Raw genomic sequence first — 15,638 nt, forward strand, 5'->3', positions numbered from 1 at the left:
TCAAGAAGGGCTCCACTGCGGTTGGTGTTAGAGGAAGGGACATTGTTGTTCTTGGTGTGGGAAAGAAATCAGTGGCCAAACTACAAGATGAAAGAACAGTGCGCAATATCTGTGCTTTGGATGACAATGTCTACATGGCCTTTTCAGGCCTCACTGCAGATGCAAGGATAGTTATCAATAGGGCCCGGGTACAGTGCCAGAGCCACCGGCTAACTGTGGAGGACCCTGTCACCATGGAGTATATCACCCGTGTACTGGAGTACATCGCCAGTCTGAAGCAGCATTATACGCAGAGCAATGGGCGCAGGCTTTGGCATCTCTGCCCTGATTGTGAGTTTTGACTTTGATAGCACTCCCAGATTCTATCAGACTGATCCATCGGGCACATACCATGCCTGGAAGGTCAATGCCATAGGCCGGGGTGCCAAGTCAGTGCGTGAGTTCCTGGAAAAGAACTATACTGAAGAAGCCATTGAGACAGATGAGCTGACCATCAAGCTGGTGATCAAGGCCCTCCTGGAAGTGGTCCAGTCAGGTGGCAAAAACATTGAACTTGCTGTCATGAGGCGAGATCAGCCCCTCAAGATTCTAAATCCTGAAGAAATTGAGAAATACGTTGCTGAAATTGAAAAAGAAATAGAAGAAAATGAAAAGAAGAAACAAAAGAAAGCATCGTGATGAAGAAATCTCCCTTGCTTAGAACAGCTTTTAAACTTGATCACAGATGAGTCTGTGTGGGGGCTTTTCCATCCATCTGCCTGTCTGGGATGTCAGAGTACCCAATAAACTTACATATTTAAAAAAAAAAGTAAAAGAGTAGGACTGGGTCAGGTGCAGTGGTGCAAGCCTGTAATCACAGTAACTCAGGAGGCTGAGGCAGGAAGAATGCCAAGTTTGAGACCAGCCTCAGCAACTTAGAGAGGCCCTAAGTAACTTAAAAAGATCCTGTCTCAAAAATTGATTAATTAATTAAATAAGTCTGGAGATGTAATTCAGTTGTAAAGGACCCCTGGTTTAACCTCTAATACAAAACAAATAAACAAACAAAAGACCAGGTGTGTGGGTCTGCTCTTCTCCTGGAGGTGGAGACCTTCAGGAGCTCAGGAACATCATCAGCAACCTAGGTAGTTCTGTCCTTCTGTCTGACATTCCTAGACTTTGTCCCTCAAACTTGTCCCTGCAAAGTCACTGGACACACCTGAAGGACCAGACATCACAAGGATGGCCATATATCACTCTCACTTCATTCTCTGAGTAACCCCACCCCCAGCAAGCCTCATTATACTCCTCATTGGTTAGATCGCATGTCGTGTTCAGGTCTAAACCAATTACCAGCCAAGTAAGCAGAATTCCATGATTGGTTTAGTCCAGTCAAAACTCACTTCTGGGACTGGGTGGGACTTGGCCCCCTCACCAAGGCCCCTGTTAAACAATAACTAAATATATTTGGACTGCAAGTAGAAAGTGGGAATGACTGGTCCAACAGGTTTGTTACATGCTGGAGGTAAAATAAGAGTATTCTATATTAACAAAAGAAAAAAAGAAACCTGTATATAAACACTAGAATATAGATGAAAATCCTTTAAAATATTCCTGCATTTATCTTGGGATGGTGAATAAAGGGATACTTTTTGTCTTTGTTTTCATAATTTGTATGTTTTGAAAAATTAGTAGGTAAAATAATAAAATAATAATCTTAATATTATTTAAATATTAATACTACTTTCTTAATTAGGATCAAGTTTGATCACACAGGACCAAAAATTTTTTTTAAATAAAGGCTTTTCTAAGTGCAGTGTGCTGGAACTTGAGGTGTATCTCGTGGGTAATGCCAGGCCCGATAAGACCCTGGTGTTGGTCAGGGTGAGGTTGTGTGTGTGGTGTGGGGAGGAGGGCATAGTGTGAAATCTTTTCAGATAAAATATCTGTACTTCACCTGTGTCTCCTGCTTGGTTTTTACAGTGCTAAGTTACTGAGGCTGGCCTTGAATTTTTGATCTTCCTGCCTCAGCTTCCCAAGTCACTGGGATTCAAGATGTGTGCCACTGCACCTGGCTAGCAATGACTTTTTGAAAAACACAAACCAGTCTTTCATAGAATGTCCCTTCATTTTAGGGCTGTATAATGTTTATTTATGGTTGTACATTTTTGGTGGGAATGCCACTGAAGTGAGAAGCTAAAGGGTTTAAAAAGGTTGACTCTGGACTGGGTGGTAACTCACAGGTAGAGAGCTTTCATTGCATGCATAAGGAATTGGGTTCTATCCCCAGCACTCTAGAATAAATAAAATAAAGTAAAACAAAGATTGATGGCCAGGCACGGAGGTGCATTCCTTAATCCCAGCTACTCAGAAGGCCGAGGCAGGGGGATTTCATATAATGATTTGATATAGTCTTTTTTAAAATGAGGGGAATTAATTGGCATATATTTTGGAAGTAAGCAGGCATTCCAATTGTTTTTCAACTCCATTGAGTGGGCCAAGAATTTGGAAAGGCTATGCATGGTTTTGCAAAGAATCATTTCTGTCTAGGACATCTAATCACTCTCCACCTATTCAGGCATTTAGCAACTTGGTGTTGTAAGCATTCACTTAAAAAAAAAAAAAAAGGGCTAGGGATTGAACCCAGGGCTCCACACATGCTAGGCAAGTGCTCCACCACTGAGCTATGTTCCTAGCCCCAGAGTCCACAGTCCTAATCTTTCTGCTCTGTGTTCCCTGTTGCTGAGCTCATGCTGAGCATGTCCAGACTCTTCCCAATCTACTGCTGCAGCTGCTGTCAAAATTCTTGGGACCTCACTTTGGAAGCTGAGTAAGATTCCTCAGGGGTTGAAAAGGTTTTCAGAGTCCTGGGGATGGGAGCAAGGCTTTGTCCTGAGTACGGCGATTTCCCTGCTGTTATAGCAGAGACCTGTCATGGAATACTCTCCCTATTTTCTTATTCTTTTAAATATTTTTTTAGTTGTTGATGGACCTTTATTTTTATTTATTTGTATGCAGTGCTGAGAATCGAACTCAGTGCCTCACACATGCTAGGTGAGTACTCTACCACAGAGCCACAACCCCAGTCCATACTCTTCCTATTTTCTAATTTAAACTTCTGCTCTTTGAGGAGCATATTTACAGTACCAAGTTTTGACTGATTATTGATTTTATCAGAGTGCACACCAACTCCACCACACCCTGTTGTGGTGCAGGATTACTATGCTTTGGATCTGAGTGTCCCCCAAAGGCACCTGTGTTAAAGGCGTGGTCACCAGTTTGTGGTGCTATTCAGAGATGGTGGATCCTTTAGGAAATGGGGCCTAGAGGAAGTAAGTTAGGTCACTGGGGGCATGGCCATGAAGGGGTTATTGGGAATCTGGCCCCTTCCTCTCTCTCTTTTTGCTCCCAGCCTACCATGAGGTGAATAGGCCTCCTCCACCATGTGCTTCTGCCATGATGCACTGTGTTGCTACAGGCCCAAAGCAATGGGGACAAGCAGCCTCAGAATGAAACCTCTGAAACCATGAGCCTCTTTGTGAGTTGATTATTCCAGATATTTTGTCACAGCAACAGAAAGCTGACTATCACAGTCATCTTCAGTGAAATCCTCTAATGCTGCTCAAGTTTGTTTCTCTGGGAAATTTTTCACATAGCTTTGATCTGCTGAAATAAGCATGCCAATTTTCCTTTGTGATCTTTGATGGTCACAATTATCAGTCTCCTCCTTGTAGGGCTCACAGAATGCAAAGAATTCAACAACCTTAGAACTGAAAACACTGACTTCACAGTTTATTATATTCTTTCTCATGTTTGTTACCTAGTTAAGAGAATAAAACCACATTCATGACAACTAGGTCCAAGTAACAAAAGCAGAGAGCTACTTGTACAGAAACACCTCCCCTTATTATTATTCTGAACTGCTTCCACTCAATAAGAAGAGAGAACTATAGATCCTTGGTGTATGTTCCAACTTTTCTGTACTTTCTGACCGCCAACTGGTAATAAGTCCATCCAAGGCTTCTTCTTCCTTCTTTCCATCCTAAATGTCAATTGGCGCCACCTGCTGACAAGCACAGTTAATATGCGCTTACCTTGATTCTGATTAGTATCCGTTTAAATTTACCAGTATCCTTGTCCTTAGAGGAATTTTTTTTTTTCTTTTTTTGGGGTGCTGGGGATTGAACCCAGGGCCTTGTACTTGCCAGGCAAGAACTCTACCAACTGAGCTATCTCCCCAGCCCCCTCAGAGGAATTTCTATGTTTTTCTAAGTCAGGTATTCTAACTCACTCTCAGAATCACCAGTCATGGTAATTTCCTCTCTGAGCCCTTATCTCAACCCAGACCTTGATGTCTTCAGTCACATAATTGTCTGGTTTTCCATCCTTCCAGGTTTTGCAGTTTGTTCGGTTTCACTGACATTTTAGGGCTCTTCTTTCAAAGATCACCTACACTACACCTTTTCTTTTTTTAAAAAAAATTAATTGCTGGGCACTGTAATCTCAGTTACTTGGGAGGCTGAAACAGACGGATCACAAGTTTGAGGTCAACCTCAGCACTTAGCGAGATCCGTCTCAAAATGAATAAAAAATGAAAAGGACTGAGGATGTAGCTCAATGGCAAAGTAACCCTGGTTTCTGTCCCTAGTGCCAAATAAATAAATAAATGAAATTAAAATTAAAAATTAATTACAATTTTAATTCACAGAGTATTTATGTTTATGGTGTACAATGAGAGGTTTAAAAATATGTATATATTCTGGAATGGCTAAATGAAACTAATTAACATATGCATCACCTCCCATACTTAATAATTTTTTTTTCTTGTAGTGAGAACACTTGTAATCTAACCTTAGAGATTTTCAGAAACAAAATCTCTATTATTATATGTTGTTATTGGTTGTGATCACTATGTTGTATAATGGATCTCTTAAACTCATTCCTGTGATCTCACTGATATTTGCTATCCTTCTCTTAGCCACACCATTTCCCTTCTATTTCTCTCTTCAACACACTGCCAATTTTGTACAATGGCTAAATTTCACTCGATCCTGAGCAAAGGAACTGGGATGCTGCTGAGTATGCCTGTGTGTGTGTGCACTCACACACACGTATGCATGCAGTGGGGAGATCATCTGAGATCTCTTTTAATGTCATTGATAGGAAACTCTTGGAGGACCAAGGATTTCATAATAATTATCAGTTAAGCCCAGTATTGCAAGAGAGTGTGCATGTATTCATTTATTCTCCAAGTAATATAATGAGAAGTCCCTCCAGAAATTTCTGGTGGGGGACATTCCTATGCCCCATGTCACATCTTCTCTAACATCTTTTACTCCAGCCATTGCTTACAATGACCAGTCCTCTTCCTGACCAGGGTTTCTCTGGCTTTGAGATATGGATGCCATGGGAGCTTGTCTGAATGATATAGGAAAACTTCCTTGCAGGGAGTCCACAGCACATGAGAGACTCATGAATAGCAGGGTAAATTCCTGTAATAAACGGTCCCCTCTCTACCCCCATGATGGAGAACTCTAAAATCATTCTGTACAAACAATATGAAGGTTCTAGTGGGTCCCAGCCCTAATTGCCCATGGAGGTGACAAACTGGAAAATGAATCCCTAGTTAGTGTTCCTTCCTGTTTTATACTCCTCAGTTCCTGAATCCTTTCCCTGGTTCACCTCCCAAGCCAAGCCACCTGCCCCAAAGACACATCTCAGACAAAGATGGGGTAGGGGATGGGAAGAAGGGTGCAAATGGGGTAGAGGGTAAATGGTAGGAGGATCCATAATCCTACCCATGATAGAAAGTATAGTGGAATCTGAAATGACTATCTTAATGACCTAAAGTTCCATCTGCACACAGAAACTGGTTTTACTGAATTCTGTTTTGTAGACCAAGAATCCAATCAGTCACTTTTGTGAATCCCCCACACTGAAAAAAGTTAAACACTATCCTAAATATTAAAAAGATTATAGCACACTTCTTTTGATTCTCTCATCACCTATGCTCTTGTTTGGGATTTTGCCTATATCTTGTTTCTCTGAACCCCATGATACAAGCATTCATTATTGCTATAATTTTCTCCTATTAGTGTTTGTTTAAACTCACCCATTATAGTGATTTCCTTGCTCATTGTCCTTCTTCTATCTCATGTCTTTGTTTGGTGATCATTTCTCTTCCTTCTGAAGTAATTTTGTTTTTCAGTACTGAGGACTGAACCCCAGGGTGCCCTACTAGTGAGCTACATCCCAGGTCTTTTTATTTCTCATTTTGAGGCAGGGTTTTGCTAAGTTTCTGAGAGTCTTGCTAATTTTTTGAGACTGGCCTTGAACTTGTGACCCTCCTTCCTCAGCCTCCCAAATTGCAGAGATTATAGGCTTTTACTACCATGCTCAGCTGAAGTAATTCTTCAGTGAAGCTCTAGAGTGAGGAACCCTACTAAGTTTTCTTCCGAAAATGTATTTTGTACTTCTTCTGGGGGAGATAATTTCAGTAAATAAACTCAAGATTGAAAATTATTTTTCTGGAAAACTCTGAAGTTATGTCTCACCTGTCAGCTATCAGTCTAATCCCTATTCTTGGGTAATCTGTCTCCTCTCTTTGTTTTTAAGACCTACAGCTCATGTGCAGTTTTTGACCGATTCACTAGGATGTGTACAGGTGACAATTTAATTTTTATTTAACTTGCTTGGAACTCATGTACTTTCTGAGTTTGAGTGTTGTCTTATTAATTGTGGAAAATTTGCAACTTTTAACTCATTGAATATTGCCTCTCTGCAGTCTCTCCTCCTTAAGCTCCAAATATGTGTATGTGTGTATTCTATACCAAATGTCTTGCATCCTCTTTTCCAAATTTTCTATCCTTTTAACTCTGTGCTATATTTTCTCTTTATTGGGAAATTTATTCATAGTTATTAAATAAGGCAAAGTAGAAACACATCCAATGATCTTATTTTATATTTTCCAACTTATCCTTATTTATTCCTTATGCACCCCATCCATTCCTCTTCTCCTCCTTTGCCTTTATTTTCTCCTTTCATGTTTATTTATTTATTTGTAAATGAAAGTCATTGCAAAGACTGAACACCAAGACCAAGTGGGACCAGTGTTCCTGAGAGTATCCAGATATATTTTTCCCATATTTTTTATTGGTGCAATATAGTTTTATAAAGAATGGTGGGATTTGTTGTTGCATATTCATACATGCACAAAATACAACAATATAATTTGGCCAATATCATTCCCCAGTATATATTCTTTTTTTTGAGACAGGGTCTTACTATGTGGTCCAGCCTGGCATTGAACTCTTGGGCTCAATTGATCCTCCTGCGTCTCCTGAGTAAATGGCTATGTTCTTTTTCTTTTTCCTTAAAGAGACAGGGTTTTGCTAAGTTGTTTAGTGCCTCCCTAAGTTGTTGAGACTGACTTTGAACTCGTGATCCTCCTGCCTTAGCCTCTGGTCTTTTTCCTTTTTTATTTGATCAACTTTTGTTCCATTTCTTTCACCAATGGTTTGAGAGTTATATACCCTTTTGTGTTTTCTAAGAATTGTGCATAAATTTTAAACTATATACATAAGCATATGTTTCTACCAACACCTAGGGTTACACAGCATTTTTATCATTCCTCCATCCAGGTGAGAGATTTTGCATAGTTTTGCTCTATCTGTATTTCTCCCATACAAAAATGTAGCTTTGGATGCAACTCCTAGAAGAAAATATTGGGTCAACATTCCAGCAGATAAGCACAGACAACGATTTTCTCCAAAGGACCCCTAAAACTCAGGAAATAATGCCAAGGGTTAATAAATGGGATGGACATCAAATTAAAATCTTCTGCATACCAAAGAAAACAATTAGGAATGTGAAGAGAGAACCTACAGAGTGGGAGAAAATCTGTACTAGCTACTCTTCTGACAGAAGATTAATATCTAGAATGCATAAAGAACTCAAAAAACTTTACACCTAAAAATCAAATAACCCAATTAATAAATGGGAAAATGAATTAAATAGACATTTCTCAAAAGAAGAAATATAAATGACCAACAAATATATGAAAAATGTTCAACATCATTAGCAATTAGGGAAATGCAAATCAAAACTGCACTGAGATTTCATCTTATACCAGTGAGAATGGCAGTCATCAAGAATACAAATCATAAAAATGTTGAAGAGGATATGGAGAAAAAGGAACACTTTTACACTGTTGGTGAGACTGTAAATTAGTATAACCGCTATGGAAATCAGTGTGGAGGTTCCTTGAAAGGCTAGGCATGGGACCACAATATGACCCAACAGTACTACTTCTCAATATTTATCCTAAAGAATTAAAGTCATCATGCTATAATAATACATGTATACACATGTTTATAAGCAGCACAATTCTCAATAGCCAAACTATGGAACCAACCTAGGTGTCCATCAATAGATGAATAGATAAAGAAAATGTGGTATATATTCGCAATGGAATTTTTTTCAGCCATAAAGAAAAATGAAATTATGTCATTTACAGGAAAATTAATGGAACTAGAGACCATTATGTAAAACAAAAAAAAGTCAAAAAGTTAAGAGTTGTATGTTTTTTCTCATATACATACTAGAGAGGAAAAAAGAAAAGAAAGATGGGGGTGGGTCTCATGAAAATCAAAGGCAGATCAGTAGAGGAAAGGGCCCAAGGGGTGGGAGATGGGATGGAGGGAAGAAGTGCTGGGGAGTGATATTGAACAAATTATGTTACATTGTATATTGTATCCTTGTTTGAATATGTAACAACAAATTCCAACACTATGTACAACTGCAATGCACCAATTTAACAATGTGGGGTAAAAATAAGATTTAAGGGGACAAAAAAAAAACAAAACAGTAGTTTTGGGGCTGGGGCTATAGCTTGGAGGTAGAGTGCTTGCCTAGCATTCAGGAAGCTCAGGGTTCAATACTCAGTACCATTAAAAAAAAAAAAAAAAAAAAAAAAAAAAAAAAAAGTAACATTTGATGTCAAATACAAAACTTCACCACCAGGTGGAAGTGTTGGCCAATTTAACATTTTCTTAAAATTACTGCAAGGAGTTTGGTTGAGAGCAATCCAGCCCTGGGGATCAGCACATGCTTAACTGCCTTAGTGGTTTCTGACTAATGTGTATCATAAATCCTCACCTTGGGTTTGAGCTGAGAGGCTGGGAGGCCCACACGGAAGTTCCTGAGGCCACACGAAGATATGGTGATGGCAGTTTCAGTTGCCTTTGCCTCTTCTGGGAGAGCGGTGGTGCTACTGCTCATATCTGCCCAAACACCCAAACACTGTTTTCTGATTTCTTTACCACTGAGCTTTACCCCAGTCTTTTTTATTTGCTATTTTGAGACCTTGTCTCTCTAAGGTGCTAAGGGGCTCTCTAAGTTGCCCAGGCTGGCCTGGAATTTGAAATCCTCCTGTCTCAGCCTCCTACTGAGTTGCTGGGATTTTGGGCATACTACACCACCATACTACACCACACTTGGCTGCCCTTGTGCCTCTTATTATGGAGGAATAAAGAAACCAAGGTAATTGTTGCAAAACAAGCCTCCAAGCAATATCTGCTTGAAGGTTAAAACAGTTCATCTGGCTCCAAGTCCACATAAGTGACAGGGTGGGGCATCAGTGAGCACAGGACCTTTGGTTTAGAATGAATGGGCTAGTATGGGCTGCTGGACATCGCACCCACGGTACAAAACCTCAAGGGCGTTAACTGAGAGCAGGCTGTGTTGCTACTAGAGTGAAAGATTCACTCAGGGAGGCAGCTCAAGTGTCCAGGATAGGGGCACAGCTTTTTAAAACACTTATGGAGAGCTACAGTGGGTTAGTAAGAGTTACCTGGGGCCTGGGGTAGAATGCATGCTAAGCATGGGCAATGCCCTAGGTTGAATCCATAGACGTACAAAAAAAGTACCAGGATTTGGTGTTGATGGCATTTAGTTATCATGTTTCTAGAACTGATACCACTGTAGAATCTGACTGCTCTGCATCCTTCAGTGCCCTCAGAACATCACAGAGTAAAACTGCATGACAGGATGTCCCATAGCTTCAGGAAGGACACTTGTGGTCACTGGAGTTGGTCCTAGTTTTCATTTCCTGCTTCTTCCTACTCTTGATGGTAAATCTCTCCTGAACTGTGTATGGCTGTGGCTTGACTGCAGAGTAGAGAGTAGCTTCTGCTCACCCACCAGGACTGGAGTAGTGTTGTATGGTGAGGCCCTGGGCATGTTGCAACTGTGTTGGGCCCTGACGGTTGAAGTGGATGTTCATACAGATTCCCCGCCCTTCATGGTTTCGCCTTGCATTCCGGTTATTTGAACTGGTGTCTGCTCTATCCCCACCCTGACCTCCCTACAGATTGTGACATCATTGAGTGCAGGGATTAAAGCCAGTCTATCTTTGTTATGCCGAAGGCCCTCAGCTCTGGATGTTGTGCACTGGATGGCCTCTCAGTTATCCTGAGTCATGGAGAGAAATGTACAGGGTGGGGGAAGTGAGGGATGAAAAGGACTGGAGGAGATGTGGGAAAGGAGAGTGGTTGGGACCTGTGTAGTTCCTTTGGAGGCCACTCACAGTGACTGGATTTGGTGGCTCCACCCCAGGCCTTGTTGACTGGGGGGAGGAATCTCCAGAGCATCTCCTCATTCAAGGCTATTTCTTAGGTTAAAGAAAATTTCAGGAGGTCAAGGTTTTGGACTGATCTCCTCCATTGGGCCCCAGTGGACCAGACTAAAAGTAAAAATGGAGTCACTCATGCTAAAATTTGAGACCAAATTGAAACTAAGCTCTTTAGTTGACCTTCCAAGAAATCAAGATTAAAGAAATAATATCCAAATCTCCCCAAAACAGGAGTTTCAGTTGGCCTGATAATGAAGTTCTCTCCACCTTAATCTTAAAGTCCCCAATGAGCATCCTAATGTGATGCTCTATTTTTCTGTCTCCCTATCCTCACTTTTCAAGGAAAATAACTTTGAAATGACCAGTCTTTTTCTTTATTCTTTGCTTTCATTCTCTTTGGTCTTTGTCTATAAAACCAAACTCCTCTGCTCCATCCATCAGAACACTTAATTTATTTTATGGGATGCAGTGTTGCCTGATTCTAGAGTTGAAAATAAAGCCAAATGACATTTTAGTTTTTAAATTTTTTAAAAAAATTTGTTCTTTTTAGTTATACATGACAGTAGAATGAATTTCAACGTATCATATATACATGGAGTAGAACTTCCCATTTTTGTGGTTGTATATGATGTGTATTTATATATGAATATAGGAAAGTTATGTCTGATTCATTCTACTGTCTTTCCCATTTCCATTCCTCCTCTCTTCCCCTGACTCCCCTCTGTCCAATCTGGTGAACAACCCCCACCCCCATTATGAGCAGCATCCACATATCAGAGAGAACATTCAGCCTTTGGTTTTTCGGGATTGGTTTATTTCATTTAGTATGAATCTCCAGTTCCATCCATTTATCAGCAAATGCCATGATTTCATTCTTCTTTATTGCTGAGTAATATTCCATTGTGCATATGTACCACGTTTTCTTTATTCATTCATCTGTTGAAGGGCATCTAGGTTGGTTCCATAGCTTATTGTGAGTTGAGCTGCTATAAACATTGACATGGCTATGTTGCTGTAGTATGCTGATTTTAAGTCTTTGGGGTATATGCTGAAGAGGATAACTGAGTCAAATAGTGGTTTCATTCCAGGTGTTCTGAGGAATCCCCAAACTGCTTTCCAGAGTGGTTGCATCAATTTGCAGTCCCACCAGCAGTTTATTGAGTGTAACTTTTCCCCCACATCCTTGCCAACATTGTTACTTGTAGTCTTGAAAATTGCCATTCTGACTGGAGTGGGATGAAATCTCAGTGAGTTTTAATCTGCATTTCTCTAATTGCTAGTGATTTTGAATATTTTTTCATCTATTTGTTGATGGATTGTATTTCTTTTTCTGTGAAGTGTCTGTTCATTTCCTTTGCCTATTTATTGAATGGGTTATTTGGGTTTTTTTTTTTTTTGGTGTTATATTTTTGAGTTCTTTATATATCCTGGAGATTAATAATTCTCTGTTTGAGGTGCAGGTGGCAAAGATTTTCTCCCATTCTGTAGGCTCTCTTTTCATGTCAATTGTGGTTTTTAAATTGCTGTAATTTTGTCATTTGACACTTGGGAGCACTGAGTGTACCAATTCACCCAGTAATGTGGCTGGTAGGAGCTATGAAGGCAAATGGCAAAGGGGTCTTGGTTGCTGTACCCCAAAGCTGTTCAACCAATAAGCTCTGGGGGTTAAGGCCTGTGGCTCCTCCACTCACCAGCTGCCTAATCTCAGTGCACTTCTATCCTCTCTGAGTTCATTGGTTCACCTGTAGATTGTGGACCACAGCATCCATCTCTGGGGGTTGTAAGGGTCAGGAATCATCTCTGACTTAAACATCAGTCCTGAGATAGAAGACAAGCTCCAGATTCCCACAGAAACCTCCCCAAGCCCATCCTACTTCCACAGCCCATGCCACTGGCTTGCAGCATGGGTGTGGCAGTGTACAGGTGTCCCACTAAAGTTAAATTGAGGAGTGTCTTGGAGGAGAAAAATGTCACCTGTGTTGCCCAGATGGTCTGCAGTCATCTCAGACTACCCTCCCATCCTTCCTTCCTTCCTTCCTTCCTTCCTTCCTGTTTTTCCCCACCACTACTAGGGATTGAACCCAGGGGTGCTTCACCACTGAGTTACATCTCTAGCCCATTTTATTTTTTATTTTGAGTCAGGGTCTTGCTAAGTTGCTGAGGCTGGCCTTGAACTTGCATCTTTCTGCCTCAGCCCCTGGAGCTACTGGGATCACAGGCATGTATCACTATGCCATGCCACAGTTGAGAGCCCCAGGAAGACAGCTGTGCAGACACAAGACCTGATGGGGTTCACCCCTCTTCCAATTCTGAGAGAGTTGGTTATTGGCTGCCATCTGGGAGGCAGCAGGGACAACCTTGGCCTTGGGCTGTAACGGTCAGAAGAAAGGTCCCCACATGGCTGCTAGGGTAAATTGGACAGCAGGAAGTGCAATTTTGCACCATCTGGTTAGTTCTGAAACGCTTTATTTACACATAATCACTTCTCTTTATCCAACCTGAAGAGGAAACAGAAATTACATTCCTCTTTATTTTGTTTTGCTTTTGATCTGGGGTTATAGCTCAGTGGCAGGGTATTTGCTTAGCCTGTGAGAAGTCCTGCATTCCATTACCAGCACTGGGGTCCAGAGTGGGCGGAGTTGATTTGATATACTTTTATCACTGTAGAAGTATAGCAAGTTAGAGAGTGAAGGTGATAGAGTTATCACCCATGCACCCCCATGGCTACCATATAAGTGTTTTCTATTTCATCTTTCTCATTTATTCAACAACAATCTACTGAGTTTTTACTATATGCTAGGATGGTTGTAGGTTCTGGGGACCCAGCAAGATAACTAGTATTTCTTCTCCCTAAGAGCTCCCTCCTATTAAAAGGAGAGAAAAAAATAAATAAAGAGCTAATATATGTGCACTACAGAAAAAAAAAATAATGAAGCCAGGAATTAGGACTCAGGCATGAGAGGTTGAGGATGTGATTTTGTGAAGGTGACAAAGATTTTCTGGATAAGGAATGTTAGAGGAGACCTAAAGGAACTTGGGAGAGTGGTCTAGTAGACATCTAGGGAAAAAGGGACAGCACATGAAAAGTCCTGAGGTGGGAGCATGGTTTGTGGTTGGGAGACAGAAGGAGGCCACTGTAGTTGTAAGTTGACTGAGCCAGGAAAGAGGAGGAAGAGATAGGATTCTGAAAGGGTTTATGAGGCTGAATCTGATAGGACAGCACTTCCCAAACTTTAATGTGCACACAGATCTCCTGGGAATGTGTTAAAATTGCAGGTTCTGATGCAGATCTTGACTGGGGTGTGGCAGTCTGCATTTCTAAAATGTGCCTCGGTAATCCTTATGCTCCTGTGGACCACTCTGCTGTGTAGCAAGGATGCAGCTTTGCATGCCAGGGTAAGGATTTAACCTGTCCTCTGAGGGAACTAAGAAGCCTTTGAATTATGGTTTCAAGTTGCAAAGCAATTTTATCAGACCTGTGTGTGTGTGTGTGTGTGTGTGTGTGTGTGTGTTTTGTTGGGGGTGGTACCCAGGGTCTAGCACATTCTAGGCAAGTGTTCTACCTCTGAGATACGTCCCCAGACCTTGACTGTTGTTTTCAAGCAATTGCACTGGCTGTTGGTTAGGCTCTAGAGGGCAAGAGTAGAAGCCATTAGAAGCCCACTGAATAATCAAAGGAAGGGGGGTGAAGGGGAGAGTGCAAGCACTGTATGTGATTTGGATAGGAGAGGGGAAAGGGGGAGGGGCCAGAAGCTGCAGATATTTTGCAGGCAATCACAGGATTTTGCTGACTGATTGGGCATGGTGTGTGAGAGGAAGAAATCTAGGGTTACCAGGGTGTACTCTGAACAAAGAGAAAATGTGTGTTTTCCATTTTCTGACCTGACAGATACAGTGTTAATTGGACATTTGAATATGGGTCTGAAATTTGGATGAAAGATCCTGGCTATAGATGCCAACTTGGAGAGTCAGAGAACAGAGAGCTGGCAGCTATCTCTTAGGGGGGTGGGAGTGTAGTGGGGAGGTTTGAGGGCTAAGCCCAGGGTCATTCCAACACTTTGAGGTCAAGGAGATGAAAAGTAACCAATAAAGGGAACTGAGAAGCAGAGGCCAGTGAGGAAGAAAAGACCCATGCATTTTTGGTCCTAGTTGTTTTATCAGCTATCTATGACTGAGAAACAAAGCCCCTACCCCCAGCCATTTAGTGGCTTAAACAATATTTTACTATTTCTTACCATCTTGTGAATTGACTGGGAGGATCATTTGTGCCCCTAGTACCTGGTACTAGAACATCCAAGATGGGTTCATTGTGTCTGGAAAATTAATGGTCCTGGTTGTAGGTGAAGGCAGCTCTGTTCTCTTGGTGAAGTCTCTACCTCCAGAAGGTGAGATCAGCTTTCTCATTGCATGGTAGCTGGGTGACAGCAGCTGGAGCTGCTGGGCCTCTCAGGACCTAAGCCCAGAACTCCAGAGCATCACTTCTGTCTGCCAGGTCCTATTGGTCAAAGCATTGAGGCTAGCCCAGACTCAGGCCAAGAAACCAGGTTTCTCTCTCTCTCTCTCTCTCTCTCTCCATATATATATATGGTTGGTTGCGGGGGGAGGGTGGCAGTGAGGAGATGCTGGGGATCAAACCCAGGGCCTCTCACATGCTAAGCATATGTTCTTTCTCTACCACTGAGTTACACCCACCCCAGGTTTCTTGTTTTGCTGGAGCAGCAAGTCATCCTGTGCATACAAGGGAAGGAAGTATTGGTGATTATCTCTGGGACCACATGCCATGTTATGATATCTTCTCTATTCATAATTTTATATATTTGATTGAAACCAATAATTTAGGGCAAGTGGTATAACTGGAGATGCTGGTAGTTTTCTTTTTCCTTTAGCCAACCATAAGCTTTTTTCTTTTTCTCTTCTTTCTTTTTTTTTGTGGTATTAGGGGTTGAATACTGGGCCACTCTACTTGAAGCTACACCCCAGACCTTTTGCCCTTTTCAACTTTATTATTTATTTATTTTTTGAGACAGAG

The 15,638-nt window shown here is 41.3% G+C and overlaps 1 pseudogene across 1 annotated transcript; it reads left to right on the forward strand.

Annotated features, from left to right (window-relative positions):
* The first annotated feature begins 12 nt into the window (after positions 1-12).
* On the forward strand, positions 13-802 carry LOC306654083 (proteasome subunit alpha type-7-like; annotated as a pseudogene). Its single transcript has one exon. The product of its transcript is annotated as a proteasome subunit alpha type-7-like (transcript).
* Positions 803-15,638: the final 14,836 nt, after the last annotated feature.

This window comes from Sciurus vulgaris (assembly GCF_902686455.1).
Source record: "Sciurus vulgaris genome assembly, chromosome: 2".
In the NCBI taxonomy this organism is placed as follows: Eukaryota; Metazoa; Chordata; class Mammalia; order Rodentia; family Sciuridae; genus Sciurus; species Sciurus vulgaris.